The sequence below is a fragment of the Oncorhynchus tshawytscha genome, linkage group LG24 (assembly GCF_018296145.1).
Source record: "Oncorhynchus tshawytscha isolate Ot180627B linkage group LG24, Otsh_v2.0, whole genome shotgun sequence".
Lineage (NCBI taxonomy): Eukaryota > Metazoa > Chordata > Actinopteri > Salmoniformes > Salmonidae > Oncorhynchus > Oncorhynchus tshawytscha.
The window spans coordinates 31,647,329-31,660,518 of NC_056452.1; positions in this window are offsets into that span (position 1 = coordinate 31,647,329).

Sequence of the window (13,190 nt, forward strand, 5' to 3'; positions counted from 1 at the left end):
AGGGAATAGAGAGTCACTATGTAGGGAATAGAGAGTCACTATATAGGGAATAGAGTGTCACTATATAGGGAATAGGGTGTCACTATATAGGGAATAGGGTGTCACTATGTAGGGAATAGAGTGTCACTATATAGGGAATAGAGTGTCACTATGTAGGGAATAGGGTGTCACTATATAGGGAATAAAGTGTCACTATATAGGGAATAGGGTGTCACTATATAGGGAATAGAGTGTCACTATGTAGGGAATAGAGTGTCACTATGTAGGGAATAGAGTGTCACTATATAGGGAATAGAGTGTCACTATGTAGGGAATAGAGTGTCACTATGTAGGGAATATGGTGTCACTATATAGGGAATAGGGTGTCACTATGTAGGGAATAGGGTGTCACTATGTAGGGAATAGAGTGTCACTATGTAGGGAATAGGGTGTAAATATGTAGGGAATAGAGTGTCACTATGTAGGGAATAGGGTGTCACTATGTAGGGAATAGGGTGTCACTATGTCGGGAATAGAGTTTCACTATGTAGGGAATAGGATGTCACTATGTAGGGAATAGAGAGTCACTATGTAGGGAATAGACAGTCACTATATAGGGAATAGAGTGTCACTATGTAGGGAATAGAGTGTCACTATGTAGGGAATAGAGTGTCACTATATAGGGAATAGAGTGTCACTATGTAGGGAATAGGGTGTCACTATGTAGGGAATAGGGTGTCACTATGTAGGGAATAGAGAGTCACTATGTAGGGAATAGACTGTCACTATGTAGGAAATAGGGTGTCACTATGTAGGGAATAGGGTGTCACTATTTAGGGAATAGAGTGTCACTATGTAGGGAATATGGTGTCACTATATAGGGAATAGAGCAGGGGTGTCAAACTGAAATACCCAGTGGGCCAAAATGTAAAACCTGAACAAAGTCACGGGCCAACATTGAACAAATTAACCTTTTAATATGGACCCAAACAAGTTTTGCTTTAACATTGAATATGGAACAAGCATCGCTTATTACCATACAATATATAATTTAATAGTGGAGACATGCAAAATCGAATTTCAAATGAAAAAACACATCAATGGCATTCATTTATTAAATAAATAAAATTTAAATAAAAATTGTATGCCTCTTTTCTATTTGCAGCCTTCTGATTTAAATACCAAAATAAACTTTTTCCACTGGCTAATAATTTTACAAATAAAATGATAATAAATCAATCAACCATTCAAGCCCATGCCTTGTAGCAAGAAAAAGTGCATAAAGAAAACGTTAATTATTGCACATTGGTCTAATCTGATGTGCCCAAGCCAGATACCTGGCATCTCTTCTTGGATGCTAGTTCATCAATGTCTGGGCTCAAGCTCTGAGCTGAAGAAATCCTCAGTATCGAGCGAAGATGTTCATCAGTCAGGCGTCTCCTGTGAGTTGTTTTGGTCATCTTCATCGAGGAGAAAAGTTGCTCGCATAGATAAGTGCTGCCGAACATGGAGAGCATCTGAGCAGCTTGGGTGCGGAGCTGAGGCATTGTGTCAGGGATGAACCGTGGAAACTGTGCGGCGCCCACAGCATCATACTTTGACTTCAGCGTGTCGTTGCACTGGAGTTCAATCAGCTCCATTTGGATGTTGGTTGGTGCATTTTCCACATCAACTGCGAAGGGATTACTAAGCAGTTCAAACTTGCATTTCTGGGCATCGAAGTCAGCAAATCGCCGGCTAAACACAGCGGCGAGAACACTGAGTTTTTCAGCAAACTGTGCGCATGGGAACACGGCGGTAGAGATCTGCGCTTTTATGGATTGGCAGCAGGGAAAATGGCAAGGGTTTCCTTGCAGCATCTGATTCTCCCACAGGCACAGTTTAGTTTTGAAGGCCCTCACTGCAGCGTACATGTCTGTGATGATGCGCCCCCGCCCCTGAAGCTGCAGGTTCAGCGCATCGAGATGGCTCGAGATGTCACAGAGAAAGGCCAGCTCACACAGGAACTTTTGCTCCCGGAGCTCTGCTGTATCCTTCCCTTTGGTTTCCAGGAATTGACATATTTCCTCACGCAGCTCGAAACATCTGTTCAGTACTTTTCCTCTGCTTAGCCATCTCACCTCTGTGTGATACGGCACGTCTGCGTATTCCGAACCACACTCCTCCAGAAAAGATTTAAACTGGCGGTGATTTAGACCTTTGGCTCTTATAAAGTTAACTACCTGTGTTACTGTGGTCATAACATGTTCCATCTTTAGGGCTTTGGCACACAGTGCTTCCTGATGTATGATGCAGTGGTAAACTGTTAGCTCACCTGCACAGTTCTCTTCCCGCATCTTCTCCCGAACCATGCCCACCAGTCCACTCTTTTTACCGCACATCGCTGGTGCACCATCTGTCGTTAATCCAACGAGTTTATCCCACGGCAGCTTTATTTCAGTTACACATTTGGAAACCTCCTCAAAGATTTCCTTTCCTGTGGTTGTGCCATGCATTGATTTGAATCCTAATAGCTCCTCCGTAACACACAGATTTGAGTCCACTCCACGGATGAAGACTGACAGCTGAGCAGTATCAGATGCGTCGCAGCTCTCATCCACAGCGAGGAGAACGCAACAAAATCTTTTCCCTTTTCCATCAGCTGGTCATACAGATTGGTGGCAAGATCACATGTGCGATCAGCTACTGTGTTCCTGCTCAGGCTCACGTTTGAAAATGCTTGTTTTTTCTCTGGGCATACGAGGTCACAAACCTTCATCATGCACTTTTTCATGAACTCTCCCTCATTAAAGGGCCGGGCTGATTTTGCGATCTCTGCTGCCACTATATAACTAGCCTTTACAGCAGCCTCGCTTTGTGATGTGGCTTTTTTAAACATATTCTGTTGTGAAACAAAACTTCTTTTCATCTCCTCTACTTTCTGGCTCCTTTGAGTCATGTCCAGGTCCTTGTATTTGTCATGGTGTTTCGTTTCATAGTGTCGTCTAATGTTGTACTCCTTACTTACAGCCACGTTGACTCCACAAACAAGACAAACAGGTTTGTCTTTTACATATGTAAACAGATATTCTGCCTCCCACTTGTCCAGAAAGCTCCTGTTTTCTGCCTTTCTTTCGCCATTTTTGGGAAGGGTTAGCTCGCTGACAGTTGTAGCGTCTATGTTGCTATGACTACTGTCACAGAGGAGAGAGCGTTTCTGGGTCCTGTCCTGATTGGCGCGCGAAAACAGCAGAGCATTATGGGATTCGTAGTATTAGTGGTGAATGCGCTGTATAATACCGGCGGGCCAGCTCTAGTAGTAATTTGGTATTGTCTCGCGGGCCAAATATAATTACCCCGCGGGCCAAATTTGGCCCACGGGCCAGAGTTTGACACCCATGGAATAGAGTGTCACTATGTAGGGAATATGGTGTCGCTATATAGGGAATAGGGTGTCACTATGTAGGGAATAGAGTGTCACTATGTAGGGAATAGGGTGTCACTGTGTAGGGTGTCACTATGTAGGGAATAGAGTGTCACTGTAGGGAATATGGTGTCACTATATAGGGAATAGGGTGTCACTATGTAGGGAATATGGTGTCACTATGTAGGGAATAGGGTGTCACTATGTAGGGAATATGGTGTCACTATGTAGGGAATAGGGTGTCACTATGTAGGGAATAGGGTGTCACTATGTAGGGAATAGAGTGTCACTATGTAGGGAATAGAGTGTCACTATGTAGGGAATAGAGAGTCACTATGTAGGGAATAGGGTGTCACTATGAAGGGAATAGAGAGTCACTATGTAGGGAAGAGAGAGTCACTATGTAGGGAATAGAGTGTCACTATGTAGGGAATAGGGTGTCACTATGTAGGGAATAGGGTGTCACTATGTAGGGAATAGAGTGTCACTATGTAGGGAATAGAGAGTCACTATGTAGGGAAGAGAGAGTCACTATGTAGGGAATAGAGTGTCACTATGTAGGGAATAGAGTGTCACTATGTAGGGAATAGGGTGTCACTATGTAGGGAATAGAGTGTCACTATATAGGGAATAGGGTGTCACTATGTAGGGAATAGAGTGTCACTATGTAGGGAATAGAGTGTCACTATGTAGGGAATAGAGAGTCACTATGTAGGGAATAGAGAGTCAATATGTAGGGAATAGAGAGTCACTATGTAGGGAATGGAGAGTCATTATGTAGGGAATAGAGTGTCACTATATAGGGAATAGAGTGTCACTATGTACGGAATAGAGTGTCACTATGTAGGGAATAGAGAGTCACTATGTAGGGAATAGAGAGTCACTGTGTAGGGAATAGAGAGTCACTATGTAGGGAATAGAGAGTCACTATGTAGGGAATAGAGAGTCACTATGTAGGGAATAGAGAGTCACTATGTAGGGAATGGAGTGTCACTATGTAGGGAATAGGGTGTCACTACGTAGGGAATAGAGTGTCACTATGTAGGGAATAGAGTGCCACTATGTAGGGAATAGAGTGTCACTATGTAGGGAATATGGTGTCACTATGTAGGGAATAGGGTGTCACTATTTCGGGAATAGAGTGTCACTATGTAGGGAATAGAGTGTCACTATGTAGGGAATAGAGTGTCACTATGTAGGGAATAGAGAGTCACTGTGTAGGGAATAGGGTGTCACTATGTAGGGAATAGAGTGTCACTATGTAGGGAATAGAGAGTCACTATGTAGGGAATAGAGTCACTATGTAGGGAATAGAGTGTCACTATGTAGGGAATAGGGTGTCACTATGTAGGGAAGAGAGAGTCACTATGTAGGGAATAGAGAGTCACTATGTAGGGAATAGGGTGTCACTATGTAGGGAATAGAGTGTCACTATGTAGGGAATAGAGTGTCACTATGTAGGGAATAGAGAGTCACTATGTAGGGAATAGAGAGTCACTATGTAGGGAATAGAGAGTGACTATGTAGGGAATGGAGAGTCATTATGTAGGGAATAGAGTGTCACTATATAGGGAATAGAGTGTCACTATGTACGGAATAGAGTGTCACTATGTAGGGAATAGAGAGTCACTATGTAGGGAATAGAGAGTCACTATGTAGGGAATAGAGAGTCACTATGTAGGGAATAGAGAGTCACTATGTAGGGAATAGAGAGTCACTATGTAGGGAATAGAGAGTCACTATGTAGGGAATGGAGTGTCACTATGTAGGAATAGGGTGTCACTACGTAGGGAATAGAGTGTCACTATGTAGGGAATAGAGTGCCACTATGTAGGGAATAGAGTGTCACTATGTAGGGAATATGGTGTCACTATGTAGGGAATAGGGTGTCACTATTTCGGGAATAGAGTGTCACTATGTAGGGAATAGAGTGTCACTATGTAGGGAATAGAGTGTCACTATGTAGGGAATAGGGTGTCACTATGTAGGGAATAGGGTGTCACTATGTAGGGAATAGAGTGTCACTATGTAGGGAATAGAGAGTCACTATGTAGGGAAGAGAGAGTCACTATGTAGGGAATAGAGTGTCACTATGTAGGGAATAGGGTGTCACTATGTAGGGAAGAGAGAGTCACTATGTAGGGAATAGAGTGTCACTATGTAGGGAATAGAGAGTGACTATGTAGGGAATGGAGAGTCATTATGTAGGGAATAGAGTGTCACTATATAGGGAATAGAGTGTCACTATGTACGGAATAGAGTGTCACTATGTAGGGAATAGAGAGTCACTATGTAGGGAATAGAGAGTCACTATGTAGGGAATGGAGTGTCACTATGTAGGGAATAGGGTGTCACTACGTAGGGAATAGAGTGTCACTATGTAGGGAATAGAGTGCCACTATGTAGGGAATAGAGTGTCACTATGTAGGGAATATGGTGTCACTATGTAGGGAATAGGGTGTCACTATTTCGGGAATAGAGTGTCACTATGTAGGGAATAGAGTGTCACTATGTAGGGAATAGAGTGTCACTATGTAGGGAATAGGGTGTCACTATGTAGGGAATAGGGTGTCACTATGTAGGGAATAGAGTGTCACTATGTAGGGAATAGAGAGTCACTATGTAGGGAAGAGAGAGTCACTATGTAGGGAATAGAGTGTCACTATGTAGGGAATAGGGTGTCACTATGTAGGGAAGAGAGAGTCACTATGTAGGGAATAGAGTGTCACTATGTAGGGAATAGAGAGTGACTATGTAGGGAATGGAGAGTCATTATGTAGGGAATAGAGTGTCACTATATAGGGAATAGAGTGTCACTATGTACGGAATAGAGTGTCACTATGTAGGGAATAGAGAGTCACTATGTAGGGAATAGAGAGTCACTATGTAGGGAATAGAGAGTCACTATGTAGGGAATAGAGAGTCACTATGTAGGGAATAGAGAGTCACTATGTAGGGAATAGAGAGTCACTATGTAGGGAATGGAGTGTCACTATGTAGGGAATAGGGTGTCACTACGTAGGGAATAGAGTGTCACTATGTAGGGAATAGAGTGTCACTATGTAGGGAATAGGGTGTCACTATGTAGGGAATAGAGTGTCACTATGTAGGGAATAGAGTGTCACTATGTAGGGAATAGAGTGTCACTATGTAGGGAATAGAGAGTCACTGTGTAGGGAATAGGGTGTCACTATGTAGGGAATAGGGTGGCACTATGTAGGGAATAGGGTGTCACTATGTAGGGAATAGAGAGTCACTATGTAGGGAATAGAGAGTCACTATGTAGGGAATAGAGTGTCACTATGTAGGGAATAGGGTGTCACTATTTAGGGAATAGAGTTTCACTATGTAGGGAATATGGTGTCACTATATAGGGAATAGAGTGTCACTATGTAGGGAATATGGTGTCACTATATAGGGAATAGGGTGTCACTATGTAGGGAATAGAGTGTCACTATGTAGGGAATAGGGTGTCACTATGTAGGGTGTCACTATATAGGGAATATGGTGTCACTATATAGGGAATAGGGTGTCACTATGTAGGGAATATGGTGTCACTATGTAGGGAATAGGGTGTCACTATGTAGGGAATAGGGTGTCACTATGTAGGGAATAGAGTGTCACCATGTAGGGAATAGAGTGTCACTATGTAGGGAATAGAGAGTCACTGTGTAGGGAATAGGGTGTCACTATGTAGGGAATAGAGTGCCACTATGTAGGGAATAGAGTGTCACTATGTAGGGAATATGGTGTCACTATGTAGGGAATAGGGTGTCACTATTTCGGGAATAGAGTGTCACTATGTAGGGAATAGAGTGTCACTATGTAGGGAATAGAGTGTCACTATGTAGGGAATAGGGTGTCACTATGTAGGGAATAGGGTGTCACTATGTAGGGAATAGAGTGTCACTATGTAGGGAATAGAGAGTCACTATGTAGGGAAGAGAGAGTCACTATGTAGGGAATAGAGTGTCACTATGTAGGGAATAGGGTGTCACTATGTAGGGAAGAGAGAGTCACTATGTAGGGAATAGAGTGTCACTATGTAGGGAATAGGGTGTCACTATGTAGGGAATAGAGTGTCACTATGTAGGGAATAGAGTGTCACTATGTAGGGAATAGAGAGTCACTATGTAGGGAATAGAGAGTCACTATGTAGGGAATAGAGAGTGACTATGTAGGGAATGGAGAGTCATTATGTAGGGAATAGAGTGTCACTATATAGGGAATAGAGTGTCACTATGTACGGAATAGAGTGTCACTATGTAGGGAATAGAGAGTCACTATGTAGGGAATAGAGAGTCACTATGTAGGGAATAGAGAGTCACTATGTAGGGAATAGAGAGTCACTATGTAGGGAATAGAGAGTCACTATGTAGGGAATAGAGAGTCACTATGTAGGGAATGGAGTGTCACTATGTAGGGAATAGGGTGTCACTACGTAGGGAATAGAGTGTCACTATGTAGGGAATAGAGTGCCACTATGTAGGGAATAGAGTGTCACTATGTAGGGAATATGGTGTCACTATGTAGGGAATAGGGTGTCACTATTTCGGGAATAGAGTGTCACTATGTAGGGAATAGAGTGTCACTATGTAGGGAATAGAGTGTCACTATGTAGGGAATAGGGTGTCACTATGTAGGGAATAGGGTGTCACTATGTAGGGAATAGAGTGTCACTATGTAGGGAATAGAGAGTCACTATGTAGGGAAGAGAGAGTCACTATGTAGGGAATAGAGTGTCACTATGTAGGGAATAGGGTGTCACTATGTAGGGAAGAGAGAGTCACTATGTAGGGAATAGAGTGTCACTATGTAGGGAATAGAGAGTGACTATGTAGGGAATGGAGAGTCATTATGTAGGGAATAGAGTGTCACTATATAGGGAATAGAGTGTCACTATGTAGGAATAGAGTGTCACTATGTAGGGAATAGAGAGTCACTATGTAGGGAATAGAGAGTCACTATGTAGGGAATGGAGTGTCACTATGTAGGGAATAGGGTGTCACTACGTAGGGAATAGAGTGTCACTATGTAGGGAATAGAGTGCCACTATGTAGGGAATAGAGTGTCACTATGTAGGGAATATGGTGTCACTATGTAGGGAATAGGGTGTCACTATGTAGGGAATAGAGTGTCACTATGTAGGGAATAGAGTGTCACTATGTAGGGAATAGAGTGTCACTATGTAGGGAATAGAGAGTCACTGTGTAGGGAATAGGGTGTCACTATGTAGGGAATAGAGTGTCACTATGTAGGGAATAGAGAGTCACTATGTAGGGAAGAGAGAGTCACTATGTAGGGAATAGAGTGTCACTATGTAGGGAATAGGGTGTCACTATGTAGGGAAGAGAGTCACTATGTAGGAATAGAGTGTCACTATGTAGGGAATAGAGAGTGACTATGTAGGGAATGGAGAGTCATTATGTAGGGAATAGAGTGTCACTATATAGGGAATAGAGTGTCACTATGTAGGAATAGAGTGTCACTATGTAGGGAATAGAGAGTCACTATGTAGGGAATAGAGAGTCACTATGTAGGGAATAGAGAGTCACTATGTAGGGAATAGAGAGTCACTATGTAGGGAATAGAGAGTCACTATGTAGGGAATAGAGAGTCACTATGTAGGGAATGGAGTGTCACTATGTAGGGAATAGGGTGTCACTACGTAGGGAATAGAGTGTCACTATGTAGGGAATAGAGTGTCACTATGTAGGGAATAGGGTGTCACTATTTAGGAATAGAGTGTCACTATGTAGGGAATAGAGTGTCACTATGTAGGGAATAGAGTGTCACTATGTAGGGAATAGAGAGTCACTGTGTAGGGAATAGGGTGTCACTATGTAGGGAATAGGGTGGCACTATGTAGGGAATAGGGTGTCACTATGTAGGGAATAGAGAGTCACTATGTAGGGAATAGAGAGTCACTATGTAGGGAATAGAGTGTCACTATGTAGGGAATAGGGTGTCACTATTTAGGGAATAGAGTGTCACTATGTAGGGAATAGGTGTCACTATGTAGGGAATAGAGTGTCACTATGTAGGGAATATGGTGTCACTATATAGGGAATAGGGTGTCACTATGTAGGGAATAGGTGTCACTATGTAGGGAATAGGGTGTCACTATGTAGTGTCACTATGTAGGGAATAGGTGTCACTATGTAGGGAATAGGGTGTCACTATGTAGGGAATAGGGTGTCACTATGTAGGGAATAGGGTGTCACTATGTAGGGAATAGGGTGTCACTATGTAGGGAATAGAGTGTCACTATGTAGGAATAGAGTGTCACTATGTAGGGAATAGAGTGTCACTATGTAGGGAATAGGGTGTCACTATGTAGGGAATAGAGTGTCACTATGTAGGGAATAGGTCACTATAGGGAATAGAGTGTCACTATGTAGGGAATAGAGAGTCACTATGTAGGGAATAGAGAGTCACTATGTAGGGAATAGAGAGTCACTATGTAGGGAATAGAGTGTCACTATGTAGGGAATAGAGTGTCACTATGTAGGGAATAGAGTGTCACTATGTAGGTAGGGAATAGAGTGTCACTATGTAGGGAATAGGGTGTCACTATGTAGGGAATAGAGTGTCACTATGTAGGAATAGAGTCACTATGTAGGGAATAGAGTGTCACTATGTAGGGAATAGAGTGTCACTATGTAGGGAATAGAGTGTCACTATGTATGTCACTATGTAGGGAATAGGGTGTCACTATGTAGGGAATAGGGTGTCACTATGTAGGGAATAGAGTGTCACCATGTAGGGAATAGAGTGTCACTATGTAGGGAATAGAGAGTCACTGTGTAGGGAATAGGGTGTCACTATGTACGGAATAGAGTGTCACTATGTAGGGAATAGAGAGTCACTATGTAGGGAATAGAGTCACTATGTAGGGAATAGAGAGTCACTATGTAGGGAATAGAGAGTCACTATGTAGGGAATAGAGAGTCACTATGTAGGGAATAGAGAGTCACTATGTAGGGAATAGAGAGTCACTATGTAGGGAATAGAGAGTCACTATGTAGGGAATAGAGAGTCACTATGTAGGGAATAGAGAGTCACTATGTAGGGAATAGAGTGTCACTATGTAGGGAATAGAGTGTCACTATGTAGGGAATAGAGTGTCACTATGTAGGGAATAGAGTGTCACTATGTAGGGAATAGGGACTATGTAGGAATAGAGTGTCACTATGTAGGGAATAGGTGTCACTATGTAGGGAATAGAGTGTCACTATGTAGGGAATAGAGTGTCACTATGTAGGGAATAGAGTCACTATGTAGGGAATAGAGTGTCACTATGTAGGGAATAGAGAGTCACTATGTAGGGAATAGGGTGTCACTATGTAGGGAATAGGGTGTCACTATGTAGGGAATAGGGTGTCACTATGTAGGGAATAGAGAGTCACTATGTAGGAATAGGTCACTATAGAGGAGTGTCACTATGTAGGGAATAGACTATTTAGGGAATAGTCACTATGTAGGGAATAGGGTGTCACTATGTAGGTCACTATGTAGGGAATAGAGTGTCACTATGTAGTAGGGTGTCACTATGTAGGGTGTCACTATACACTATGTAGGGAATAGGGTGTCACTATGTAGGAATAGAGTGTCACTATGTAGGGAATAGGGTGTCACTATGTAGGGAATAGAGTGTCACTATGTAGGGAATAGGTGTCACCATGTAGGGAATAGAGTGTCACTAGGGAATAGAGAGTCACTATGTAGGGAATAGGGAATGTCACTATGTAGGGAATAGAGAGTCACTATGTAGGGAATAGAGTCAATAATAGAGAGTCACTATGTAGGAATAGAGAGTCACTATGTAGGGAATAGAGAGTCACTATGTAGGGAATAGAGAGTCACTATGTAGGGAATGGAGTCACTATGTAGGGAATAGGGTGTCACTATGTAGGGAATGTAGAATAGAGTGTCACTATGTAGGGAATAGAGACTATGTCACTATGTAGGGAATAGGGTGTCACTATGTAGGGAATAGAGAGTCACTATGTAGGGAATAGGGTGTCACTATGTAGGGAAATAGAGAGTCACTACTATGTAGGGAATGTGTCACTATGTAGGGAATAGAGAGTCACTATGTAGGGAATAGAGAGTCACTATGTAGGGAATAGGGTGTCACTATGTAGGGAATAGAGTGTCACTATGTAGGGAATAGAGAGTCACTATGTAGGGAATAGGGTGTCACTATGTAGGGAATAGAGTGTCACTATGTAGGGAATAGAGTGTCACTATGTAGGGAATAGGATGTCACTATGTAGGGAATAGAGTGTCACTATGTAGGGAATAGGATGTCACTATGTAGGGAATATAGAGTCACTATGTAGGGAATAGGGGAGTGTCACTATGTAGGGAATAGAGTGTCACTATGTAGGGAATAGAGAGTCACTATGTAGGGAATAGAGTGTCACTATGTAGGGAATAGAGAGTCACTATGTAGGGAATAGAGAGTCACTATGTAGGGAATAGAGAGTCACTATGTAGGGAATAGACTATGTAGGAATAGGGTGTCACTATGTAGGGAATCACTATGTAGGGAATAGAGTCACTATGTAGGGAATAGGATGTCACTATGTAGGGAATAGGGTGTCACTATGTAGTGAATAGAGAGTCACTATGTAGGGAATAGAGAGTCACTATGTAGGGAATAGGGTGTCACTATGTAGGGAATAGGATGTCACTATGTAGGGATTAGAGGGAATAGAGAGTCACTATGTAGGGAATAGAGAGTCACTATGTAGGGAATAGGATGTCACTATGTAGGGAATAGAGAGTCACTATGTAGGGAATAGGATGGCATTTTGGACCAGCCATGTTTTCTGTCAGCTTTTGTCTTCGCTTCCGTTTTACTTGAAATTGAACCGTTACCTGAATCATTAGAGAACCCTGTTGTACATTTATATATTTTTTTATATTTGTTGGGTAATTTATGTATGTTGATGTGTGCTTGTTTGTGTCAATAAAATATTGTTTTTTTTCTCCTGATTCTCAAGAGTGCATTTATTGAAACAGAATATCAGAGCATGGCGCTGTACTTGAACCTACCGTCTCTTCTGTCCTCATGGACTCAGCACTATGTGATACGTGGGGTTAAGAGTGGTGACACATGGTAACACTCAGAAGGGCTGACTGTAGAGGTAAATGTCTTATTGCAGATGGACAGACAGGACACTATGAACTGTGACTGTAGAGGTAAATGTCTTATTGCAGATGGACAGACAGGACACTATGAACTGTGACTGTAGAGGTAAATGTCTTATTGCAGATGGACAGACAGGACACTATGACCTGTGACTGTAGAGGTAAATGTCTTATTGCAGATGGACAGACAGGACACTATGAACTGTGACTGTAGAGGTAAATGTCTTATTGCAGATGGACCGACAGGACACTATGAACTGTGACTGTAGAGGTAAATGTCTTATTGCAGATGGACAGACAGGACACTATGAACTGTGACTGTAGAGGTAAATGTCTTGTTGCAGATGGACAGACAGGACACTATTAACTGTGACTGTAGAGGTAAATGTCTTATTGCAGATGGACAGACAGGACACTATGAACTGTGACTGTAAGTTACATGCCTTATTGCAGATGGACAGACAGGACACTATGAACTGTGACTGTAGAGGTAAATGTCTTATTGCAGATGGACAGACAGGACACTATGAACTGTGACTGTAAGTTACATGCCTTATTGCAGATGGACCGACAGGACACTATGAACTGTGACTGTAAGTTACATGCCTTATTGCAGATGGACAGACAGGACACTATGAACTGTGACTGT